Raw genomic sequence first — 8,025 nt, 5'->3', positions numbered from 1 at the left:
AGCCAAAAAAAAAAAAAAAAAAAAAAAAAAAGAATGTGAACTATTGTGTTCCACTCCAGGTTTTCCGAATCAAAAAGTGCAGGGGGAGGACGGTGATGTCTTCTGCATCTCTAGGTCAGTGGTTCTCAACCTGTGGGTTGAGACCCCTTTAGGGGTCAAATCACCCTTTCACAGGATCACCTAAGACCGTCAGACAACCCAGATATTTACATTACGACTCATAACAGTAGCAAAGCTACAGTTTTGAAGAAGCAATGAAAATAATTTTATGGTTGGGGATCACCATAACATGAGCTGTACATGGGTCACAGTGTTAGGAACATTGAGAACCACTGCGGTCAGTGCTTCTGATTTCCAGCATTGTTTTGTGTCTTCAGTGCAGAGTCACCCTTCACTCTAGAAGTCTTCAGTTTAGTCCCAGTTTCTGAGTGGCCTTGTAGTGAACTGAGTGAGGCCATGTATTTGGCAGGAGAGTCCCTGAATGGAGGCCTTCAGAAGCCATCGTTTGAAACTGTGGATTTTGTTGGAGATTCCAGGGTGTTATGCCAACATCAGGACCACCTTGAAGACTACTAGAAATGTGACATCATTGGCCTCATCTCAGATCCTGAACCAGAATCTCAAAGGCAAGGCCCAGGAATTTGTGTTTTAATCTTCTGATTTGTAGATCTGAGACCCACTGATATCAACATATCTCCATTCCAGATTATTTTAAAGCAAATCTCAATTGGCATTTAGATATATCTAATTATCTAAAAAATAATGCCACAATGTCCTGTGAGAAGAGTTTATCATTCCTTAATATCAGATATCTAGCTTAATTCTTTCTTAGGTATTTTTAATGTTTCAGATCAAAACCATGGTCTCATGCATAGTTATTTGTAATTTTTAAAATTTACTTTGATTCAGTTTAAATAGGGTCTGCATATTGCACTAGGAACAGGCTATGAAGCCAGACTGGCCTTCTATTGTGGTGATCCCGCCTCAGCCTCCTGAGTGCTGAGGTCACATATAAGCTGTCAGATTTGACTTGATATGTTTCATCTTTTTAAATATACAATAATTACTTTAAAAACAAATTTCCTGCTATTGATGTTCTTGAGGAACTGGGTCATTTATTACTTTCCCACATTCTGGATTTCCTAATTTGTGACCCTGTGTGTCATTTTGTCATGTTCCCCTTTGCATTGATTGTGACTGTTAACACTCTTGGTCTATGGGTTTGACTGGGTAAGAAGCAAGATTATTTCACAGAGAGACCCATGGCCTTCTCATTTTATCATAGCAGAAGCCACTGTGTGTGTGTGTGTGTGTGTGTGTGTGTGTGACTTTGTTGTTTCTTTTAACTTTGATTTTTTTTCAAAACTAATTAATGATGGGTCTTAAGCACTTTAAGTTCCCTTGTAGCCCACCACCCACCAGAGGTAGTAGAAAAGAAAGGATATAGAGGAAGTGGACCTGTTTAGAAATGGTTCTTTGGACCAAATCACATCTGTGTTGTCAGGAAATTGGCAGTTCAGTCCACAGATCAGCAGCAGCAGCTCTATCACTGACAAACACTTCACAAATACACCAGCAGTCCAGTTCGGTAGAGCTGGCATAGCAAACAGCAGCGGTGGCATGTCCTAGCAGACACAGCCATGCCTCAGCCAAACTGGCACAAGTCAGCAGGAGGGATTTGGACCAGCAGGGGTGTCAGGACAAGTTCTCAGCTGTGCCTCTCTCAGCGAAGGTCAGAGAAGATTCCAGACCAACAAGTGTTGCCCAGCCAGCTCTACACCAAGCCCTGGTCACTGTCCAGTGAGTCCTACTTATATTTCCTCCAAACATCAGGTGTCCTCCACAGGTCTTGCCTCAGCATGTGAGTCTGTATCAGCTGACATCTCTCTGCTAATTGACCCGAGTCCTTGGCAGCAGAAAGCCACAGCACACCAGAAGTTTTTTGGTGCGTTTCTTTCTATGGAGTCCCAACAAAAGGCAGACCAATTCATGTGTGTAGTTAGCTAAGACTCCTTCATCACATGTCCGTTCACGTGCTTGCTTTAGCAGAGCATCCTTTCACCTGGGTCTGCTTCAGGAGAATCTTACTACACGTGTTTGCCCCAGCAAAACACCATCAATACAAATGACTTTCCAAAGAGCCCTTAAATTTCCACTTCAGTTTCTCAGTGTTACTGTTGCTAGTTTCAAGTGTTTGATGGCATGATCATCCTATATAGACTTTCTCAGCAGAGAAGACTGGAAGGTCAGAGACAATGGAGTAAGGAAGAGAGGTATAGAAATGGAGATATGAGGTCACATGGGGTGAGGATCTTTATTATATTGTAATCAAATATAATGGGGTTACATATCATTGAGTGCAAGCCAAAATAATCACAGTCAATATATAAATAGAGTAGAGAAAGAGATAAGATGTCCTTTCCAAACATCTTCCAACAAAGAAAGCATGGGAATTTTATTCAGAGAGCCTATACACATTCACTCACATAAAGGTTGGCCCAAGACTGAACAATAGCAAGCTTAGTTAAGGAGTACATCCCTGAGCAGACTCAGTTCAAGGTCATAGTTTTAAAAGAGGCTATAGTAGACACATCCTGGAGCTTGCTGAGCAAAAAATGAGTAGACAAAAAAAAAAAAATGAGTAAACACGCCTCAAGGAATGCACTGCTGCTTATGCCATAGAGCCTTAGCTGCAAATAAAGAAAGGATACCCTGAAGGTGCATCAACATAGGATTCTATCCCTAAAGGTGCCTGTCTTGCTTAGCGGTTAATGACATGTTCATTCTGACTAGAGAACATCCATCATGGAAGAGAAACAGAAAAATTCAAACTGACAAAGGATTCTATTAGTTGGTGTTAAGCAAGTGTTTGTCATGGCCTACTCTAGAACTGTCACTAAGACAACATGATTGTCATGTTTGTACAGGAGGCTATATGTGAGTCACAACATAAATTCCCAGCTACAAAAGCCAATCCATATCTACATCTGTTTCTAAGGAACCTTTTAGGAACAGAGGCGTACACTGTGTTCTCAATACCACAGTATTACTTGAGACAAATCAGATACCTGGTCAATAACATGGGCTCTTTCCATTTTGGAGTAGCTAGTGGTCTATCCCAACAGGGGTGAATACTTATTCTGGGTATGGACTTGTTATGCCTTTCAGAGCCTTGGCCTATATTATCATTACTTAGGGCCTTAAAGAATGCCTGAATCACAGGTATGGGGTCCAATTCAACAGCATGCAAACGGGACCTACTTCACAGTAAAAAGATAACATGTGAACTCATGTCCAGGGAATCAACAGTGTTATTCAGCTTGACACATCACCAGGCAACCTACTGATGGTGTTAGAGATGTCTCCTCCCACATGTCCTCCAATCTCAAGTAAAGAGATTCACATTAGGGAACAGGTAAGACAAACAAGTTATTGAGGTTTACTGTAGCAGGCGGGAAGGCAAAGGTAAGATGGGAGGGTACTGTGAGCCAAGTGGCAATGGCCAAGGGATGCCTCTAGCATCTGGACTTTGTCCACCAGTTCTCCTTTGTCTATCCCTGGGGCAGTCTGGAGAGGTTGCCCTCCTAAAAAAGATGGAGGCTTTCTCAGAAGCCATTACCCACAATTCAGTCTGTTACAATTAGATGCATGGTTATCCATGAGGTTTAACTACCTGTAAATTTTAGATGTTTACTAAGGGAAAGGGCAACAATACCTTACACATGTTTCTGCAGGAGAGGGTGGGGCTCCTGGGCCCTGCTGAAACAGCCCAGAGTTCTGCTTCTTCTCTTATCTGCTCAGCTTGGCTATTTCATAGTCAGGTGCAAGCCTTCTTATTTACCTTTCTCGATGTTTCTGACCTAACTGTTTAACTCTAATGTTTGCTTTCAGTGTGATAATGGTCTAACTGAAGTGCCAGTTCAGAAGCAGGGTTTCAGAAGGATGAAATGCCATCCTTCAGGAAACAGTACATATACTGGCTCGGATTATTGTCCCTACTAAGAACAAATACATGGTTCCAAGAACAAAACAGAGAAAGCAGAAACTACCCCACTGAAGACCAGTTCTACTGACTTGTTAGGGGACACTTTCCAGTCCCCAAAACTCTGTACACTGAAGGTATAAAAGTCCTGGCTTCCAAATGGGATGCATTTCTGCCAGGAGACACAATAAGAGTCCCCCTAGACTATAAGTTAGAGCTACTATTTGGCCATTTTGAACTCTGGATCCAGGTATGAGCAGGCAAAGATTTCCCATCTTGGCAGTGGTATCTGAGCAATAGGAAACCAAAATGATGCTAGGCAGAGAAAAACATATAGGTGATTGATCTGGGAATATTTTGATTCCAAATTGTAACTTGGAAGGATATGTGCAGCAATTCCAGAGTAAGATGTAAATAATTACCGATACACATTTTTTTTTTTTTTAAATTCAGGAACGAGGATTTGGTTCATACAAGCAAAGCCCTTAGGCTTATGGAAGAAACAACCTAAGGGACACAGAACTTGCCATTGACTATGGAGGAGAATGGTAAGTAGCACTTGCAGCTCTGAAACTGACTGAGTGACAGGAGCTTCAGTTTGCCTTAATAAAGTACTTTATCAAGAGGAGAGGCCCATAGAGGTCATGGAGGAGCAGCTGCCCACACAAGATGCTGTAAAAGTCCATGCTAAGATATCAAGAAAGTGAAAGCAGGACTGAAATAACAAGGAAGGAGTCAAGAAATACAGATACAAAAGCTTGTGATGTAACAAATGCCAGGAAAGGATACTTAGAAAAAAGATAAAGTAGATAAAGAAGAAGAAAGACCCAGATAAGAATCCTCTGGATACATTGTTTCCACGGGGTGTCGTAGATGACTCAGCTAGTAAAGTGCTCATCTAATATGTCCGATAACCCCAGGCCTGAGAGGGCAGACAGGTAGATCTGGGAAACTTGTTAGCTAGCCTGCCTGCCTGAACTGATGAATCACAGGTTCAGTGAGAGACCTTGGGTCAAAACCTAAGGTGGAAGAATGATGGAGGAAAACACCCAAAGTCAACCTCTGTCGTCTACACTCATGTGCACGTATGTGAAGACCTACACATTATCAAGTACACATGCCACACATTATCAAGTACACACAACACACAAATATCTCCAGTAGAAACTAATAATGGTGTGGTTCATGTCCAAAGATCAAGACACAAAATAAAAATACCAAAATTCCAAGGAAACTAGAATAGTGAAAAGCAGTTACTTGGCAATGCACAACTTGGAAAGCATTTCTTAATGGTAATATAAAATTTACCTAACAGAAAAGTCTGAAAATTCTCTGCAAAATAAACAAACAAACCAACCAAACAAACAAAATCTAATAAGACAAGACAAAAAAACCCAAAATTCAGCAAATAGTTTAAGACCATCTGGGAAAATATGGCTAGCTGAAGGTAAAACTGTGAACGTGAACCACACTGACAATGAAGCCTGGCCAAGAAGCCTTAGGGGTAGATTTCTGGCAAGGCTACTGATACTGGAGGCTCAGAGACTTCTCTAAGTTCTAATGTATCTCTCCTGCTAACCAGATGAAAGACTTAAAGGATGTGGTGAAACTTCCCCCAAAGTTTCCAAGTGACTTCTGAGTTCAAAAGAAGAAAAATTTTGTAATTCAATCAGAACTGTGAACATTGGTGCAGGCTGGAAAGTTCTTTCATCCTGTTTTCCAGGCTGGAACTCAACTCTTGAGTTTTAATCTCTCAGATTTTCTTATTTTGTATCCAGTATCCTGGTTGAAAAGAAAAGAGATAAAAGGGACAACATCAAAACATATTCTTGGCATATATCAATTATTTTTATATTATTTTATATTAGTTTTAATATATATTTAATATGTATACACTATATGGTATCTACCTGTCTCTCTCTCTCTGTCTCTCTCTGTCTCTCTCTCTGTCTCTCTCTGTCTCTCTCTCTATATATATATCATCTATCTAATCTATCTATAGATTCTATATATCAATTATCAATATGTATATATGTATATATATGTGTGTGTGTGTATATATCTTTGGAGAGATAGAGAGAACTATAGTTATTCAACAGTTCCCCAAGTGTTGCATCTTGGGGGTTCATCAGAGACCTTAAGCTACAAGCTATAATCTTCAGAATTGCTCCCCACCAATGGCTGAACAAAGCAGTGTCTGTCTAACCTGGGACTTCTCAAAAGTCATTGTCCATTCACCTGAGCCTCCTTAGTGATATGGCCAAGGCTTCCTTACAGCTGTACTGTGCTTTTCTTGCAGCTGTATTGTAGGGGTTATACCAGTCTGAAGTCTCTCCCAGTTTACCTCTTTCTTCGTTGTTCTTAAACCCCATTTCCTTTAACCAATACTATGCATGCCTAATTCTATCTTGCTTACTTCTTCCAGAACACAGACTAAGTAAATGTTCTGTAGTGAAGGATGTTTAGTATTCCAGGAGTCTCTCTCTCTCTTTTTTAAATATAGGCATGTAGTGTTATAAACTTTCCTCTTAGCACTGCTTTCACTGTGTCCCATACATTTGGGCATGCTGTGTATTCATTTTCATTGACTTCTACACAGTTTTTAATTTCTTTATTTTTTTTTCAATTTTTATTAGATATTTTCTTCATTTACATTTCAAATGCTATCCCCAAAGTCCCCTATATCCTCCCCCCACCCTGCTCCCCTACCCACCCACTCCTGCTTCTTGGCCCTGACGTTCCCCTGTACTGGGGCATATAAAGTTTGCAAGACCAAGGGGCCTCTCTTCCCAATGATGGCCAACGACTAGGCCATCTTCTGCTACATATGCAGCTAGAGACACGAGCTCTGGGGGTACTGGTTAGTTCATATTGTTGTTNCNCCTANAGGGTTGCAGCCCCCTTCAGCTCCTTGGGTACTTTCTCTAGCTCCTCCATTGGGGGCCCTGTGTTCCATCCAATAGATGACTGTGAGCTTCAGTATTTGCCAGGCACTGGCATAGCCTCACACAAGACAGCTATAATCAGGGTCCTTTCAGCAAAATCTTGCTGGCATATTCAATAGTGTCTAGATTTGGTGGCTGATTATGGGATGAATCCCTGGGTGTGTTAGTCTCTGGATGATCCATCATTTTGTCTCAGCTCCAAACTTTGTCTCTGTAACTCCTTCCATGGGTATTTTGTTCCCTATTCTTTTTTTTTGGGGGGGGGGTTCAAGACAGGGTTTCTCTGTGTAGCCCTAGCTGTCCTGGAACTCACTTTGTAGACCAGGCTGGCCTCGAACTCAGAAATCAGCCTACCTCTGCCTCCCGAGTGCTGGGATTAAAGGTGTGCACCACCACGCCCAGCTTTGTTCCCTTTCTAAGAAGGAATGAAGTATCCACACATTGATCTTTCTTCTTCTTGATTTTCTTGTGTTTTGCAAATTGTATTTTGGGTATTCTAAGTTTCTGGACTAATATCCACTTATCAGTGAGTGCACATCAAGTGACTTTTGTGATTGGGTTACCTCACTCAGGATGATATCCTCCAGATATGTGGGGCAATGGGCTGCGCTCAAACAGCCTGGTTTCCAGTTGAGGCTAGATCTTGAACCCAGGGACCCGGTAGTGATAATTCACTTACATGGGATGGAAGGAGTTTGTTCCTGGACCCTGGCTCCTGCCAGAGTTACCGCTCCTACAACCCCCACAGAAGAGGTGTGGGCTCACCTCATTCCTCACTGGATTGTCAGCTTTTCCCAGACCCAGTCTGACCTGACTCAGTTCAGAGAGGCTTGGACCTGGAAGGTGTAGCAAAGGCTTTGTCTCCCTGCCTGCACTCACTTTCCCCCCTCTGGGGCCTTCCCACCTGGCCTGGGTAGAGATCTCCATAGAAAACCTCTGGTACCCAGGCCCACACAGATACATCCATTTGCCCAAGAATTTCAAAACTTCATTGTTTTCAATAGCTGAGTAGTACTCCATTGTGTAAATGTACCACATTTTCTGTATCCATTCCTCTGTTGAGGGACATCTGGGTTCTTTCCAGCTTCTGGCTATTAT

General features: G+C 41.8%; 1 long non-coding RNA gene across 1 annotated transcript in view; it reads right to left on the bottom strand.

Annotated features, from left to right (window-relative positions):
- Positions 1–2,295: 2,295 nt before the first annotated feature.
- Positions 2,296–8,025, bottom strand: part of LOC110326831 — a 21,792-nt gene continuing 16,062 nt past the window's right edge. Inside the window, exon 3 of the long non-coding RNA XR_002380795.2 lies at positions 2,296–5,764. This is a non-coding gene — a long non-coding RNA (uncharacterized LOC110326831). The remainder of the gene's footprint in view (positions 5,765–8,025) is intronic.

The sequence above is a fragment of the Mus pahari genome, chromosome 9 (assembly GCF_900095145.1).
Source record: "Mus pahari chromosome 9, PAHARI_EIJ_v1.1, whole genome shotgun sequence".
Lineage (NCBI taxonomy): Eukaryota > Metazoa > Chordata > Mammalia > Rodentia > Muridae > Mus > Mus pahari.
This window is presented reverse-complemented; position numbering and strand designations above follow the sequence as displayed.